General features: G+C 42.2%; 1 protein-coding gene across 9 annotated transcripts in view; it reads left to right on the forward strand.

The window, feature by feature from the left end:
- bmpr1ba (bone morphogenetic protein receptor, type IBa) overlaps positions 1-18,239 on the forward strand; it is a 471,306-nt gene that overhangs the window by 138,045 nt on the left and 315,022 nt on the right. For 8 of the 9 annotated variants that reach the window (XM_068046063.1, XM_068046061.1, XM_068046079.1 and 5 more), the window contains one exon: positions 8,673-8,756. The exons of the other annotated variant lie outside the window; for it this stretch is intronic. The gene's annotated coding sequence lies outside the window, so the exon portion shown is untranslated. The remainder of the gene's footprint in view (positions 1-8,672; positions 8,757-18,239) is intronic. 9 annotated transcript variants of the gene reach the window in all.

The raw sequence follows: 18,239 nt of genomic DNA on the forward strand, positions 1-18,239 counted from the left end.
TGCAGTCCGCACTGTGGAATCTGCGTGTGATTTGAACGCTGTTTAAAGAGGCTCGCCTTGTGACGATGAGGTCTAGCTGGTGCCAACGACGTGATCTTAGGTGCCTCCAAGAAACCAGGTGACAGGGTTTAGTATGAAAGAACGAGTTGGTGATGCAGAGGTTATGATAGGTACACAACCCAAGTAGTCTCTGTCCATTCTCATTTATCCTTCCAATGCCATAGCGCCCAAGGCAGGAAGGCCATGAGTTATGGTCGGCCCCAACCCTGGCATTAAAGTCCCCCAGCAGGAACAGATGTTCGGTATTGGGAATGCTACTAATGATATTATGGAGTTCCTCGTAGAACTGGTCTTTAGCTTCAGGTGGGGAGCAGAGTGTTGGAGCATAGATGCTGAGTAGGTGTACTGGACCAGAGGCAGTGAGCAGTCGGATGGACAGTATGCGTTCCGAGTCATTTGAAAGTGGCTCTATCATGCTGAGCAAAGAGTTTCTGATGGCGACGCCCACTCCATGCTGTCTTGGTTCTTCAGGATCCCTACCCTGCCAGAAAAGGTGGGACTAATGCTACATTAATCCCATATTCCCTACCACATCCCCACAATTCCCCTACCACCTACCTACACTAGGGGCAATTTAAAATGGCCAATTTACCTATCAACCTGCAAGTCTTTGGCTGTGGGAGGAAACTGGAGCACCCGGCAGAAACCCACACGGTCGCAGGGAGAACTTGCAAACTTCACACAGGCAGTACCCAGAACCGAACCTGGGTCGCTGGAGCTGTGAGGCTGGGTGCTAGCCAGTGCGCCACTGTGCCGTCCTATCATGTATCATTTTCTGTAGCAATAAGTGTAAGACTATGACTGCAAACAAATTTTCATTCTCCTTTGTCACTGTCGTGTATGTAACAATATATTACAAAGTTTTATAAATTATTTACAGCACAGAATGGCATATGGAAAGCAAAAATTAGGTGCCCTCAGTGGGCCACTTAAATGGCTTAATTGGCCATTTTGTGTGCCCTCCGCCTCATAGTTTCCGTTTCCAAGTGTTGAATAAAATCCACCCATCTTCTCTACACCTACCGCCCCCCCCCCCACCCCATCAAAATCTTTCATAATCTTGAAGACTTCTATCAGGTCACCACTCCATCTTCTCTTTTCTAGAGGAAAGAGCTCAAGGCTGTTCAGCCTTTCCTCATAGTTATACCCTCTCAGTTCTGGTATCATTTGAGTACATTTTTTTCACCTTCTCTAGTTCCTCTATGTCCTTTTTCTCATATAGGGACTAGAACTTTTTCCTTCCTTCTCCCTTTGGTCTTCACACTATTTCTCACCCGGCAAGCCGAGCAGAAGTCTGGGGGGCCCAGGTCACAGCCAATAGGTCAGTGCAGTCAGGTTGGAAGAAACATACAACAGTGACGACATTTCCCTTCCAAATGTAGAGGGGCTGGGCCTCTGCCTGCTGTTCACTTAAATTAGAAACATAGAAAAATTTACATACTGAAGGAGGCCGTTGAGCCCATCTTTGTCCCAGATGACAAATAGGTATCCAGCCTAATCCCAATTTCCAGCTCTTGGTCCGTAGCCCTGTAGGTTACGGCACTTCACGTGCCTATCCAAGATCTTTTTAAATGTGATGAGGGTTTCTGCTTCTGCTTCTACCACACTTTCAGGCAGTGAGTTCCAGACCCCCACCACCTCTGGGTGAAAAGATTTCACCTGAACTCCCTATTAACCCCTGTTATGAGTGCTTCCTTTTTTTTGTTAAATTTTGAGAATTTGTGTTCAAACTGAAAAGAAGTTCATGGATGCTTTTGTTTACAAGGGTCACTGAGAGGTCTAGATTGTAAACAGTTACTGGAAGGCACCTGTCAGCAGAAAAATACTCAGTAGAGAGCTTGTTTTTTTTTTGACTTGGAGAAGATGTTTACAGTGAAGTGACAGGTCAAGAATTATAGTAGTCAGGAGGCTTGACTCCTGGAATGTTTTTGGTATCTCTTTGAATTGTTCCAAAAGACAGTTGGGGGTGAACAGTGGTTTGAAAAGGAGTTAACAAAACAACTTGCCAAAGAAACCACCCCAACTCAGTCTGTTCCAGCAGTTTGGAAAAACCTGCCAGTTTTCCATCTCTCGAGAAGCTGTGAAGCAAGTGTAAGAAGCAGACTGAAACTGTTACTGCATTTCCTGCAAGGCCTGTCTGGAACCTCCATTGCTGCATTTCCTGGAAAGCCTACCCAAACTGATCTTCAACGTGGCCTGGAAAGAATTGTTCTAGGAAGATCCCAGTGACAGCCGTCATTGTGTATTTGGGACACCAAACCAAAACAAAGGACATCTTTCCATATCTTCTCTTTCTTCTTCAAGAATTAGCAAGTAATTTAGCCCAAGTTTTTTTGTTTTGTTTTGTTTTGTAATAGAGCTCTAAAACAAAAATCCCTTTATTTTTCCGGTTAACCAGTGTGCGTGTGTGTGTGTATGTGTGAGGGGTTAAGGTAAAAAGGGAATGTTTATCTTTCAATCTGTGTGTTTATGCTTTGCCTCATTACTGGTTAAGACTTGTTTCATAATAAACTGATCATTTTGATGTTTATTAGAGAAACCTGGTTGTTGTGCTTTATTCTGAGAAAAAATTGAGTCTATGATTGACCAAATTGGTAATTGGGAAAAAAATTAAATATACATTATGACCTGTGGAGAAATGGTACTAGAATAAACAGTGCATTCCTTCTGCCTCATCGTAACACTCCTGACTGTAATTGGGATCGCACTTTGTAAGGGAGTCAGCTTGTCAAATGACCTCACACTTGCCACTCAGCACTGTGCTAGCCTGCTCCCTCCCATTAGCTGCTCGACCTTGATAGATGGCTGGAAGTATATGAGCAATAAAATAAAGAATAGTAGGAAATAGTCTGAGTGATATTGCATTAAAAAAATTGATTCATAAGCAATTTTGACAGAGTGCAACATCCATGACAATGTCCCAACACTTCACGCTGGTCTACTATTGTACCCTTTGAATAAATAATATCTGCTCAATTTATCACTGCCAGCATCACATTTCTGGTGTAGCTTGCAAACCTTATTGACACAGAAGATGGGCTTCAATAATTAAACAGAAGATGGTCTGTCTGAAGGAATCGCAGTTAACGGCACAGGAGGAGCTGGGACTCTGCAACTCAACAGAATCTTCAGATTTGAATCAAAATACTTAAAAGGATAAATCCTTTGTGGTCCCGCTGGGCAGGAGGCTCGGGTGCAGAGGTTGTAGTGCACCTGAGTTTGCTCTTTTCTGGTCAAGCAGCAATGTTACCAGAATGATGATGAACAAATGGTGCCATCATCCTGCGAGTGAAAGTTGGCAGAAATTTGGCACAGCTTCCAAGGCAGTTCTTTTTTGCCTTTGGCACAGATGTGGATATAGTTGCTGGGGTAATGGTACGTACGGACAGTCTGTATCTCTTGCCTTCCTTGATCATCTCCATCTTCTTGTATGAAAGGCTATGATGGATGAGTAATCCTCATGCCATATGTAGGCAGAGTCAAAAGGAACAATTGACTTTATGAGATCCATTCCCAACTGATGACAATTTTTCTGGCCTTGATAGTCCATTTAAGGTAGACAAGCTGGCATTGGGCTGTAACAGATTGGAAAAATTCAAATCCTAATTTATCATTTCCTCATTTGCTTGCATAATGAAACCCTTGTGAATGCACGTTTCTGTCCCTTGCCCATCCAGTTCCATCTCATGCATCCTGTTTTGCTGCCATGAATTTCCACCATTTAGTCAGCTTGAAAGGATGTCTGCAGCTTCTAGCTTTTGGTGACTGTGATGGCCTTATGATAGAAAAAAACTAAACTGACTGCGCAGGGGGCCCATGGAAAAGAATTGCGTGAAATCTGTGATTGGGATTTCTTTGATAGCACCTCCCAAACCCACGACCTCTACTACAAAGAAGGGTTAAGGGCAGCAGGCGCCTGGGAACACCACCACCTCAAAGTTCTCCTCTGAGTCACACATCATCCCAATTTGGAAATATATCACTGTTCCTTCATCGTTGCTGGGTCAAAATCCTGGAACTCCATCCCTAACAACACCACATAAACTGCAGTGGTTCAAGAAGGCAGCTCACCACTACCTTCTCAAGGACAATTGGGGATGAACAATAAATGCTGGCTTTGCCAGTGACACCCACATCCTGTTAATGGATAAAGAACAATTGTCATATTAAGTACTGTCCTCACATTCCACATTCTTTCAGATTCCAGCAAGTGATCTAGCAGATGGCACGACTTAAGATCAAAAAGTGCCTCTCAGCTACCAGCTGCATTGGCTAGGAGAGTGCTTTATAATATCATTTTTATTCGCGTGACCCAACAACGGCAACCGAGACAGCAGTTGTCTGCTTTCCATTGAATTTTGCCAGTGTTCTGGGAGCTCAGAGGGAGTGGGTGCCCGACTGCTTTCTGAAAGTGGAGACATTTACCAGAACAGGAAGCATTTTTATTCAGTTAGCATAAAGCTACTGCTGGTTGTGGGGGTGGGGCGGTGCTGGGGGGAAGGGGTTGGGTGTGGGGGTAGTGTTTACTTAGTGTTTGGTGGTCTCATGCCCTAGTGTATGGGCATATACTTGAGTTATATACTTGAGTTATTCATTTGAGTTCACAAAATGTCTCAGTGAAACCATGGACACAACATTCCTTTTATTCGAGAGGCGCTGTCATATTTCATTACAGTCTTCCAGAACTTAAATCTGCTTTCTCTTTCAAAGTATTCAGGCTTTTTCAAATGCAGTAGCTGGTAAAAAGTAAAATTTGTCCATTAAAGAAAGCACCGTAGTCCTTAATGAAGAGCGCTGGAAAGAACGCACTGCATTATTGACACAATTTGTGAAGTGTTACATTATAAAGAGAGTATTTTACTTGGTTGTTGCTTAGAGACCTGTACAGTAAGCATTGTCAAGTAGTGGGGAGCTGCCAAACTGAAGCTTTAGTGGAAACATCTTATCCAAAAGTGTATGATTAATGAATTTCATCTGATACACTAATGATATTAAAATGACATCATTACTCCTATAAATAAAGAATGATATACAATTAAGCTAACTAAGGAAGTCAGCTGAGGTCATAAAACGTAATTGGGAAGCAGTTGATATATGTGGATCCATTGGCTGGTATTCATTTTATCGGAACAATTTACAATTTTGAACAAAAAGGAAAAGCGAGTGAGCTTACGTATTTTTCTCTTCTTCAGATAATTTCTAAATCTTGGATACAAAGCTAATTTCTATTACACCTAACCTTGTGCAAAATGCGTTAAAAAAAAAAACAATTTTCAGATGCAAAATACCATCCAGAAATTATGAGGAGGAATTTCTTCTCTAAGACAGTTGTGAATCTTTGGAATTCTCTACCCCAGAGAGCTGTGGAGGCTGAGTCATATCTATTCAAGGCTGAGTTAGACAGATTTCTGAACTATAGGGGAGTCTAAGGTTTTGGGAAACAGGCAGGAAAGTGGAGTTGAGGCCAAGATCAGATCAGCCATGATCTTATTGAACGGTGAAGCAGGCTCGAGGGGCCATATGGCTTACTCCTGCTCCTATTTCATATGATCTTATGTATATTTAAGGCCCTATTTTGCAAGAATTGTTGAATTTTGCAAATGGAGTCCCTCCCTTTGGTATGACTAGCTTCCTGGTACTCAGAGCGCTTACAAGGAGAGCTGAGCATCAAGCACACTTGGCTGGAGTGCAAGGTGTAGCAGAGCAACAGCCCTTTAAGGAAAGCCACTTACCATTAAAGGGGAAGTTGCAATCATGGCACACTTTTCATGGAATGGTGGAGATGGCAGCTGAGAAAAAGCAAACATAGGAACATAGGATTTTTTGTTAGGCAAGAGTTTTGAGGGTTGTGGAACCAAGGTGTGTGGATGAAATTAAGATGCAGATCAATCATGATCTCATTGAATGGTGGAACCGGCTCAAGGGGCTGAATGGCCTGCTCCTGTTCCAATGTTCCTAAGAGCAAACAGATGCTGCTGGTAGAGTACTCCTCTGTTGTTTGGGGGTTGCTCAGTTCAGCAATAATGAATGCAGACAATAGCCCTGTTTTCCTAAGAGACATTCCCCCAGTGCCCTTCAAATAAGGCAGGCACTGTGGAGTGCCACACTGTGAAGCCAACATGGCTGCTTCCTGGATAACAGACATTGACTTGCCTAATGCTCTTTCTGTGGTCAGAGCCCAACTGGACATGGATTGAGTTGAACCTCATTGAGTTCATAAAGGTCTTGGAGCTCATGTGAAGAGCCCTGATACCCACATGGGCACCTTGTGCAATGCTTGGTATTTGAGAGAAGCCCAACTCTCAATGAATTAAAGAATAATGCTGCTGATACTGAAAACCTGAAGCAAAAAAGGAAGTGCTGGAAACACTTAGCAGGTCAGACAACATCTATGGAGAGAATGGACAAGCTGACGTTTTGGGTTCGGATCCTTCGTCATTTGACAATGATTTTTTCAGGCTATTTATATGTCCAATCAAACAGCAGGAGGAGGAATGAAATTAAACAGCTCCCAGTTGGCTTAGTCAGTGGGATGGTGCTGTACTCAATCCCTGGTCAGTGTGGAGTTAGCTCCCAGCTCCCAGAGTACCGAACCACAGTAAATGGAGTGGAGGAATAGATATAGGCATCAAAAGCAAAGGAAATAACTTCAGCAAAAGAAAATAAATCCCAACAAATCTCCCATACTTACAACACACAGAGCTTGCAGCACAGAATATAGGAAATAGGAGCAGCAGTAGGCCATTCTGCCCTTCGAGCCTGTTCCACCATTCATAGTTGATCTTCTACCACAACTCCACTTTCCCACGTGCAATGAAGGTGGACTAGACTGATTGTCCTATAAGGAGAGACTGAGTAGCCTTAGTCTGTATACCCTAGAGATTAGAGGAATGAGAGGTGATCCCATTGAATCATATAAAATTCTTCGAGGGATTGACAGGGTGGATGCTGGGAAGATGTTTCCGCTGGCTGGAAAGCCTAGAACCAGGAGTCACAGTCTCAGAATAAGCAATCGGCCATTTTGGACTGAGTTGAGGAGAAATTCGTTCACTCAGGTGCTTGTGTGTCTTTGAAATTTTCTATTCCAGAGAGCTGTGGATGCTCAGTCGTTGAGCATGTTGAAGACAGAGATCAATAGATTTTTGGATGCTAAGGAAATCAAGGGATGTGGGGAAAGCAAAATCAGGCCACCCAGCCCAATTGGTCCCTTCCAGTGTTTATGCTCCTCATGAGCTCCTCCCACCTTACGTCATCTCAGCCTATCAGCATTTCATTCTGTTCCTTTCTCCCTCATGTCCTTACCCAGCTTCCCCTAACACATCTCTGATATTATAAAATCCCAGTGGCGGGACTTAATCAAAGGACCGGAGAAAGAATACTACTTCACAAAAACAGTTGACGAACTCAAACTATCTGATAATGAACTCAGCCGTTTTGGTCCTTGTCTGCACCTTTGGCTCCTAGCTTTTCTAGCCAGAGGTCATCCAACCCCTTCCTGTTTTTATAAAGAAACATCTGCTTCTGGTTTTACACCTGTTACGTCCATATACCGCACTAAATAAATAATAGCCCTTGTATAATTCATGCGTGCAAACCGTTTGAAATGTTTTACTGAAAAGCGGCTGCTGTAAAAATAAATGCGCACTTGTAAACTAGTGTGACCTATATATTAAATTTTATAGTAGGTAACAAGTTGGTGAATTGACTGAGCTATGAACGATGGGCACTAGAACTTGCCAACCGTGCAGACTGCTAAGAATTATTTTCTTGGCATTACAAATGCAAGGGAAAATAAACTTTATGAAAAAAAATGTTCAACTCTAAGTGAAATGGATTTTGGGTCAGTTTGTACACTCATGGCAACTAGTAATAGGTACAAAAGTTATGGAAAGGAATTATCTTTTGACAGGAGGATGAGATGTGGGTGATGCGTTGAAGGTTTTGTGCCGTGAATTATATCGTTACATCTCACACTTATCAACAGAAGGAAAAAAAATCTTTTTAACAACTTTGGGGAGGGGTGGGAGGCAATGGTTCCTCATTATAAACAAATTCTAACTTAATTCCAGAACAAAACAGTTAGACTGTAAAACACAAGCTCCAAATTCGCTGTAGACAGGAACCAAAAGCAAAATGAAATTTGTTTACTGACTGTAAAATATCTCACCCTTAACCACAAGCTGTTAAATATCAAGCAGGAGCGTATGATTTTAATTGTGCTGTCGTGCGTATTCCAGCAGAGAGACTGGTGGATAACTTTTAGTCAGTCACCTTATTAAGCACCCCCATGCTTCATGAGTCTGTTTCAGAACAACTTAAGTATGACCTTGTTGTCATGGAACAATGCCACAAATATTTGAGGTTTACCCCGAGTACAGAGACAATGATGTTTACAGAATGACCTTTCACAACTGCTGAACAATGGCTGTTCATTCATGCTGGTCTTGCAATACCTGTGGACAAGTCTGCTGCTGGCTCATGTTCCAGAAAGGTGACCAGTGTGCAAGAAAAATGTTGGGTTTCGGGTGAAAGCAGTTATTAGTTGTATTAAGAAGTGTAAGGTGATGCTTTTACTTTATATTTTGCTTATACTTATTTATTGTTTTGAACAGAACCCATAGTGACCGAAATTGGCCAAAGTCGCACCGGGAAAACAGACCTCAGTTGCACAAAATCTAAAGAGCAAAATTTAGCAGGTAATGATTATAGTTTTAAATGAGCAAATACAGCAGTTATGAGAAGTATTTGTTTTAAGAGTGATTTTTTTTCAGTCTTAAGCACAGCTGTGATAACTATACTGTTGGAGTTGGGAGTATCATTTGTAGAGGGCATATGGCTAAAATTGAACAACAACTTGCATTTGCATAGCGCCTTTAATGTAGTAAAATGTCCTCAGGCACTTCAAACAAAGTTTGACACCGGACCACATAAGGAGATATTCAAACAGAAGACCAAAAATATGGTCAAAGAGATAGGTTTTAAGGGGCATCTTAAAGGAGGAGAGAGAGATTTAGAGAGGCAAAGGGGTTTTGGGGGGTGGGGTGGAACAGGAGCAATGTGGGGACAGATGCAGATTCCAGAGTTTTCTTCATTAGCCTTGGGAGATTATTTGTGCAAAACATTTCCCTTAGAAGATTAAATGGGTGAGGAAGAGTCCATGATAAGGTAGATTGTTCATGGTCTGCAAAAGGCTTGATCATCTAACTGGCCGTTGCTTGCTTGTTCTTTACTCCATTCGTTTGCAAATGATTCAAAACATGTGCACTTTCCTTGATTTTTTCTTTCTCCGTATGCACAAATGTTCTGTGTTTGTTGAAATAACAATAGGATTGTCCAAACCAATGGAGCATTCACTGAACCATGCAAGATTGGAACATTATGTTTCTTTCAGCCTCAAAGCAAAGCAGGACATAGCTTTTTCAAGAACTATACCAAAACTGTCAAGTCAAAATCGACTTGACACTGCAAAAATAAATGTTTTTCTTTTTCTTTAAAAACAGGAGATATTTACATCTAATTAGGACTCACTTTGCCACCCAGTCCCTGCTAGTTTAACTGTTTCAGAAAATTATTATTTTTGCAGCCATTACTGTGCTAACTTTGACTTAGAGGGAAAATTGGTCCAGTTCTTTGTCTCCTTGTGTGCGGTTGGTACTATTTTTCAGTTGACCAATCAAGAGTCAAATCTGAGGGATACCGAAAGGGTCAACTTTCCTGGATTGTTTCTGCATTCCACTCACTGATAATTCAATTGAAAACTTCAGTTTGAGTCCATAAGGAAGTCAGTATTTGAAACTTTGTCTCAGTCTCTGCCTCCTGGGTTTTAACATTTGGTTCCTTATTAATTTAAGCATTTAAACTGAATATTTGTTCTTGCACATTCCACAGATACAGGGCACACTACAGGCCCTCTTTTTCTAATTGAAATGTTAACGTAGACAAACAGCATTCGGATTGTCATAAAACCTTCAACGGCATAACTCCCTCCCTCCGTAACCTCCTCCAGCTGTACAATCCTCTGAAACCTCTGCACTCCTCCAATACAGGCCTCTTGCACATCCCTGAATTTCAGCAGTCCATCATTGTGGGCCGCGTCTTCAGCTGCCTAGATCCTATCTTCTGGAATTCCCACCCCAAACCTCTGTCTCTCTGCTTCTGTCTCCTCCTTTAAGACACTCCTCAAAACCTAATTTTTTTGGTTACCTCCTCTTTTTTTTATTCTTTCTTGGGATGTGGGCATTGCTGGCAGGGCCAACCTTTATTGCTGAGCCCTAATTGCCTTTGAGAAGGTGGTGGTGAGCTGCCTTCTTGAACCGCTGCAGTCCATGGGTAGGTACACCAACAGTGCTGTTAGGAAGGGAGTTCCAGGATTTTGACCCAGCGACAATGAAGGAACGGCGATATAGTTCCAAGTCAGGATGGCGTGTGACCTGGAGGGGAACTTGCAGGTGGTGGTGTTCCCATGCATCTGCTGCCCTTGTCCTTCTAGATGGTAGAGATCACGGTCTGGAAGATGTTATCAAAGCAGCCTTGGTGAGTTGATACAAGTGCATCTTGTCGATGGTACACACTGCTGCCACTGTGTGTCGGTGGTGGAGGGAGTGAATTTTGAAGGTGGTGGATGGGGTGCCAATCAAGTAGGTTGCTTTGTCCTGGATGGTGTTGAGCTTCTTGAGTGTTGTCGGAGCTACACTCATTCAGGCATGTGGAGAATATTCCATCACACTCCTGACTTCTGCCTTGTAGATGGTGGACAGGCATTGGCGAGACAGAAGGTGAGTTGCGTGCTGCAGAATTCTCGGCCTCTGAACTGCTCTTGTAGTAGTTCAGTTTCTGGTCAATGGTAACCCCCAGGATGTTGATTCAGTGATGGTAATGCCATTGACCATCAAGGGGAGATGGATGGAATTTCTCTTGTTGGAGATGGTTATTGTCTGGCACTTGTGGGGAGTAAATGTTACTTGCCGGTTATCAGTCCAAGCCTGAATGTTGTCCAGGTCTTTCTGCATATAGATACAGACTGCTTCAGTATCTGAGGAGTCAAAATGCTGAACATTGTGCAATCATCGGCAAATATCCCCACTTCTGACCTTATGATGCAGGGAAGGTCATTGATGAAGCAGCTGAAGATGGTTGGGCCAAGGACACTACGCTGAGGAACTCCTGCAATGGTGTCATGGGACTGAGATGATTGACCTCCAGTAACCACAACAATCTTCCTTATGCAACTAGGTGTCACATTCTGTCTGATAATGCCTCTGTGAAATGCCTTGGGATGTTTTTTATGTTAAAGGCACTATATAATTGCAACTTGTTGCTGAATGCAAATGCTGCTGATAATCCATCCTTGCAAAATTGTAATGTTATCTGCAATGTGTTATTATCATTAACTAAGTTGGTGATGGTAGTATGAAATGATAAGGTTGTTTCCTGCTGTGAAATTGTGTCTACTAGAAATTGGATTGAGATGGGTCAGAATCATTTTACAAACACATGATCCTTCATTCCTTTAAAGGATGCTTTCTCACATCCACCTCTGTATAGTTTGCAGTGTGTGTGGGCCTTAGAGGATTGTCACTTTCAAAGAAAGACTTACATTAATATAGCACCTTTCATGACCACCAGATATCTGAAAGCGTTCACAACCAATGGAGTACTTTTTGAAATGAAGTCACTGTTGTAATGTATGAAACGCGGCAGCCAATTTGCACACAACAAGCTCCCACAAACATCAACGTGATAACGACCAGATAATCTGTTTTCATGATGTTAATTGAGGGATAATAATTGGCCAGGTCACCAGGGAGAGCTCGCCTCCTCTTTTTTGAAATAGTGCCATGGACTCTTTTATGCCCACCTGAGAGGGCAGACAGGTTTAACGTCTCATTTGAAAGACAACACCTCCCAACTGTGCGGCAATCCCTCAATACTGCACTCAAGTGTCAGCCTCGCTTGTTGTGCTCAACCTTCTGCCTCAGAGGCAGGAGTGCTACCCACTGAGTCACAACTTTCCAAGTCAAAGCTGTTTCATCTGTTGGCCTACCTCACCCACAGGTAGTTATTTCAATCAAAAATTATACAGGAAAAGATAATATTTATATGACCGGTTGATTTTTTTTTTAGCTTTCGTTTTTTAAAAAAAATTATTCTTAGGATGTGGGTGTTGCTGGCAAGGCTGACATTTATTACCCACCCCTAGTTGCCCCTGACAAGGTGATGGTGGCCCTTTTTCCATTGATTTTTGGAATAACTGAGGGGCTTGCTAGGTCACGTCAGATGGAGGTTAAGAGTTAACCACATTGCTGTGGGACTGCAGTCACATACAGGGCAGGCTGGATTTGGACGGCAGGTTTCCTTCCGCAAAGGACATTAGTGAATCAGTTGGGTTTTTACGACAATCTGGCGCACCCTTACTGGCACCAGCTTCTTATTTGCATGTTTTTTTTTAAAATTGCCTTTAAATCCAAGCTGCCCACGCTCTATTAGTCCAGGCCTCGGAATTATTGGTCCAGTAAGATAGCCACTACACTAATGTACCCAATATAAAGATATGCGTAAGGTTCTACAGGGTACCAGTCACCCACAGGAGAAAGTGAGCATCTCAGAGATGAGACTCAGTTCCAGACATCCTTTCACTCAGGCAGAAGACCGTGGGAAGTGCTGAATCTTACATTTTCATGAAAAGAGCTGCTGTTAGTCAGTAGCCATTCAGTATGAGAGCCCTTCTATGTATGTAATACTATCTCCTCAGCAGCTGTGTTTATCTTTAGGTTTATATGAAAAAACTTTTGTGTATTATCACACAGAGGCTAACATCGGGGATCTTTCAAGGGTTTGAAATGTTGAATCCTGTGGCATAAGCAGATAATGAACGGCTGTTTTAAACCGTCTTACCCAAAGTTGAGTCCCAATTGAAAACCTACCTATGTAATAGCGGGCATGGTGCCACACTCACTGCTGTACCTCCATTTATTTAATTTAACTGTTTTTCTTTATCCGTTGATTTTATCCCTGTGACTTACGTGCAGGATAAAGCAGCATGATAACAAATAATTCATACTGGCTTATGCACAGTTAGGGGTTGTGCCAGCTTCTCTGGCCATTTTGGGCCTTTGTCATCAGGAGAACTAAGTCAGAGCCCATGGTAAAGGCTTATAAACTTTGTCCTTTTTTCATCTAATGAAGACTAATCATTATTTGGCATTTGAGGACTTGTGCCTCATGGTTTGTACACCCCTCACTTCCTGCTTGATGTTTTATGTGGATTTATCCCCTCTCCAAATCTGCCTCTGTTCCTTTTCTATTTTCTTCCTCTCCTGTAACAAAACATAAGCCCCCGAACCTTGCCAATATCTTCCTAACCCCAGATTAGGAAGAACAGAGGGAATAGGAAGCCAACTTTTCTGTTCCATCATTGGGTCTGAATGATGGTGTTGTAATTGCAATCAATATGGCAGCCAAAGTTGAAGATATAGTTTTATTATTCATTGTTTTTTATCATCGCTTTTGTTGTTTTATTTCTATTTGAATCTCCAGTTTAAACTATATTCGATTTCCTTTTCAATTTATTCATTTACTTTCTCTTTTTAATCTATTTCTGGCATTCTTTCTTTTTTCCCTTTATATTCTTTCCTTATATAAGTCCACAAATTTCTTCGCTCCACCGTTTGTAGCTGTGTCTCCAGCTGCCTGGGCACTAAGCTCTGGAATTCCCTCCCTAAACCGCTCTGCCTCTTTACGTCTTTCTCTTTCTTTAAGATGCTCCTTAAAGCCTACGTCTTTGACCAAGCTTTTGGTCGCCTGTCCTACTATCTCCTTATGCGACTCAGTATCAAACTTTGTCGGATAATGCTCCTGTGAAGTGTCTTGGGAAGTTTTACTATATTAAAGGTACAAGATAAATGCAAATTATTGTTGTAGAAATTCTATCGGTCATTAAAAACATGCTAAATGTGTGCTTGCATATACGGAGTGCACTGTGACGCTCACGTTTTTGTGTTTTATCACTGTTTCTGAAATCCATCTCGAGAATCATAGAGACTCACAGCACAGAAAGAAGCCGTTCAGTCTGTCGTGTCTGTACCAGCTCTTTGAAAGGGCAGTCGTGCTTAGTCCCACACCCCTGCTTTTTGTCTGTAACCCTGAAAGTTGCTCATCCTCAAATACCCGTCCAACTCCCTGATAAAATTATTTGTGGAATCAGCTTCCACCACCCTTCCGGTAGAGCGTTCCAGATCCTAACAACTTTCTGAGTGAAAACAATTCTCCTCAATTCCCCTCCAGACCCCACAGTGTGCAGCATCCTAGCAGAGACTTTGCACGTAAATTTGTGAGCACTGTGCATGTAAACAGCACATTTAAAACTGGTGCAGCTTTGTCTCACTGACAGCAGTAACTTGCATTTCTATAGCACCTTTGACATAGAAAAGAAGCTTAACTGGAGCTTAATCAGGCTGAAATCTACACTGTGCCAAGGAGGTATGAATAAAAACTTGGTCAAAGAGATGATTTTTAAGGAGGTCTTAAAGGAGGAGCAAGAGGTAGAGAGGCAGAGACTTTTAGGGTGAGAATTGCAGAGCTTTGGACTTAGACAGCTGAAAGCATGGCCATAGTGATGGGTGAAGGGAGTGGGGATGCACAAAAAGTCAGAGTTGGAGGCATGCAGAGTTTTCAGAAGGTTATAAGGTGGGAGAAGGTTACAGACAGAGGGAGGGATGAAGCCATGCAGGAATTTGAACACAAGAACTAGAATTGTAAACTTGAGATGTTGTGAGGACCAGAAGCTTTTGGATGAGCTGAAGTTTATGGAAAGTGAAGGATAAGAGGCCAGACAGAAGAGCATTGGATTAGTTGAGTCTGGAGGTGACAAAGTCATGGATGAGGATTTTGGGAGCAGATGAACTGAGGCAGGGATGAAGATGAGATATTCCTTGTGATATCCCTTCTGATATTTCTAATATTACTCCTCATGCCACTGGTGTCCAGGATCAAAAATCAACCAGTCACTGACAGAGTTTGAAGGTCTCCTAAATTCTTGTTTAGAAATCCCTGTGCCGATATCTTTATTCCAGATTTGTACTTCTGCATTTAGAGGACACACTAGTGATTCACAAAGGCTATTGACAGAGTTATGAATTACAATCCTAGAAGAGAAGTGAATGAAGATTTGTGCAAGAAAGAGGAGGCTGCCGTGTAGTGGTATTGTCATTGACTAGTAATCTAGAGCCCAGGCTAATGCTCTGGGGACATGGGTTCAAATCGCACCATGGCAGATGGTGAAATTTGAATTCAAATATAAATCTGCAAATTAAAAAGCTAGTCTAATGATGACCATGAAACCATTGTCAATTGTTGTAAAAACTCATCTGCTTCACGAATGTCCTTTAGGGATCGAAATCTGCCGTCCTTACCTGGTCTGGCCTACATGTGACTGCAGACCCACAGCAATGTGGTTGAATCTTAAAATGTCCTCTGAAATGGCCTAGCAAGCCACTCAGTTCAAGGGCAATTAGGGATGGGCAGTAAATGCTGGCCTAGCCAGCGATGCCCACATCCCACAAAAGAGATTTTAAAAAAGGTCAATACACTGCCAGGTTACCAACATCAGGAAGGGCAAATCATGACTATTATGATCGAGCCTCCCTCTATGTTTAAAGCCGTGTGTTATTGGCAGCCAGCTAGAGGTGGTGAGCACTGTACGTCACATTTATAAGAACATAAGAAATAGGCACAGGAGTAGGCCATTCAGCCCCTTGAGCCTGCTCTGCCATTCAATAAGATCATGGCTGATCTTCTACTTCAACCCCACTTTCTTGTCCTAGCCTCATATCCCTTAATTCCCTTAGTTTGTCAAAAAAAATCGATCCATAAAATTCCTGAAATCTACCTAAAGCAAACCCTTTCTAGGATGATGTTCTTGCAGAGGTGGCCCAGATTTCAGTGCCTAATTATGTATCGTATAAACAGGTATAAACATTTATCTGAGTATATCCTCAGATTCCACCTGGACCCCTTGTCTGGGCAAGCAAACTGCTATTCTTGTGGTGGTAAAATAATTCTGTATACAGTGCAACTGGATCAGAACAAGTTTCTGTGGGTGGTCCTCCCCTATACTGGCTCACTGCCATGAGAAAGGTTGGGATGCATCTTAAAAGTGTGGCTGTCTCCTGATCTAAAAACACAAGTGAAGACAGAATGTCTTTTTTAGTGGCTAGCATAATCTCGTAATGCACTTTGTGTGTATATCTGAGAAAAGTATTCTCCGAAGTGACGTGTACTGTATCCTTTGGCAAAGATCTCCAGAAATAACAGTTTAAATTAGAGTTTTTCCCCTTCTCACAGTTCAGATACTGCAGTAACTGGCAGTCAATTTTCTCATCTCCTGTTCATCATCCATGGCTGCAAAGGATGCTAATCAGGGCTAGACTGTATGGAGCCACTTGTTGATGGGTCTTGTAGGTTAATATCAGCTGAGCAGCAGCACGTTTAAGACCCAGAATGGTGAGTAGGCAGCAAGCTATGAAAATAACATGGAAAATGTACTTTCTCCGACAAGGTACCTTTCTTCTTAAGTATTGACCCTTGCAATGACTAGTCCAGCCTACACTATTGTAATACTATCAGTCAAAACCACCACTTAAGATCGCTGTGGAAAAACCCAATCCTATCCTCTGCTCCCCTTATCGAATGGAAGAAGGTTGCCAGAAAATGGTGTGGACCTAAAAGAGAATTTTAGAGGTGAGCATTTATTGTAAATCCAAACAAGGTATGCCTTGTGCAAAACTTATGCTAAACCTGTATCTAAATATCATTTAAAGCTTCCACCTTCGTAATTATGTGCAGATTTCTTTTTTCTATATTCAAAACACTGAAAGAAAAAAAGTCAGGAATAGGATGAAAGGTATTTGGATAGAGTCTGATGCATTGTCATTTAAGTGTAGCCTTATGTCATTGGAAGTTGTAATAAGATGTTATGTATCATTATCACAAAGATGTCTTTTAATGATGAGTTTTGATAGAAAGATGCGATATTTGTACTTTGCGAATGTGACATATGTTGGGGGAGGGGTGGAATCGCACACTTTTTTCAGAGGCATGAGGGGCATCCGAGCAATGAGGAAGAGGAATGAGGGGAATCGTGTGGAGCAGCGAAGGCATGAAGACAAATGGAGGTGGGAGACAAAATTGCAAATGGGAAGGGTATGAAGACAGAGCACAGGGCAAGTGGTAAGGGAGAAAATAAAAAGGCTACCATCGTCTATTTTGTTTTCCCCAGCGAAAATAAATAAGAACATTCAAATGCTCTCTTTGGTTGCTGTGCCATGTAGGGGGTCCCTATAGCACTGTCGCCTGTAGTTTGTGCTGGAACAAGGAAGTTTTGTTTGGATGCAAGGATTTAAATATTTGAGAAATAGTTGGAAGTAGACAATGTTTCATTGACGTTGAAATTTGTATGCAACTTTTGACATATCAGTTAAGTTTTTCACACCAGATTTCTGTGTGCATTATTGTAATGAAGTTGTCCGCCTGTGTAAGTAGGTTTTTTACTTAACAACAAAGGCTAGATTCAGTGCTCCTGTGTTCCAGGAAAGTGAATACAGAACTGGTGTAGAAGGAGTGCAGAATTGGGAGAGCTAGGTCTAGGGACAGGAGTAGGACATTCAGTCTCTCGAGCCTCTTCTGCCATTTAATCAGACCATGCTGATCTGTATATCACCTCCCATCTATCTGCTTTGGTTCCGTATCCCTTAATATCCTGGCCCAACAAAAGCCTATCAATCTCAGTTTTGACATTTTCAATTGACCCCCAACCTCAGCAGTTTTTCAGGGAAGAGAGTTCCAGATTTCCACTACCCTTCGTGTGATGAGGTACTGCTAGACATCACCCTTGATCAGCCTGGCTCTAATTTTCTGATTATATCCCCTTGTTCTGGACTCCTTCCCCAGAGGAAATAGTTTCTCTCTATCTATGCTATTAAATTCTTTAATCATGCTAAACTCCTCAAACAGATGACCCGTTAATCTTTGTACTCAAGGGAATACAATCTTCGTCCATGCAGCCTGTCCAAGTAATTTAACCTTTTAGCCACAGTATCATTCCGGTGAAACTGCACTGCATCCCCTACATGAGATGTGGTGCCCAGAACTGAATGCACTACTTCAGATGGGGTCTAACCTGA

This window comes from Heterodontus francisci, chromosome 1, assembly GCF_036365525.1.
Source record: "Heterodontus francisci isolate sHetFra1 chromosome 1, sHetFra1.hap1, whole genome shotgun sequence".
Lineage (NCBI taxonomy): Eukaryota > Metazoa > Chordata > Chondrichthyes > Heterodontiformes > Heterodontidae > Heterodontus > Heterodontus francisci.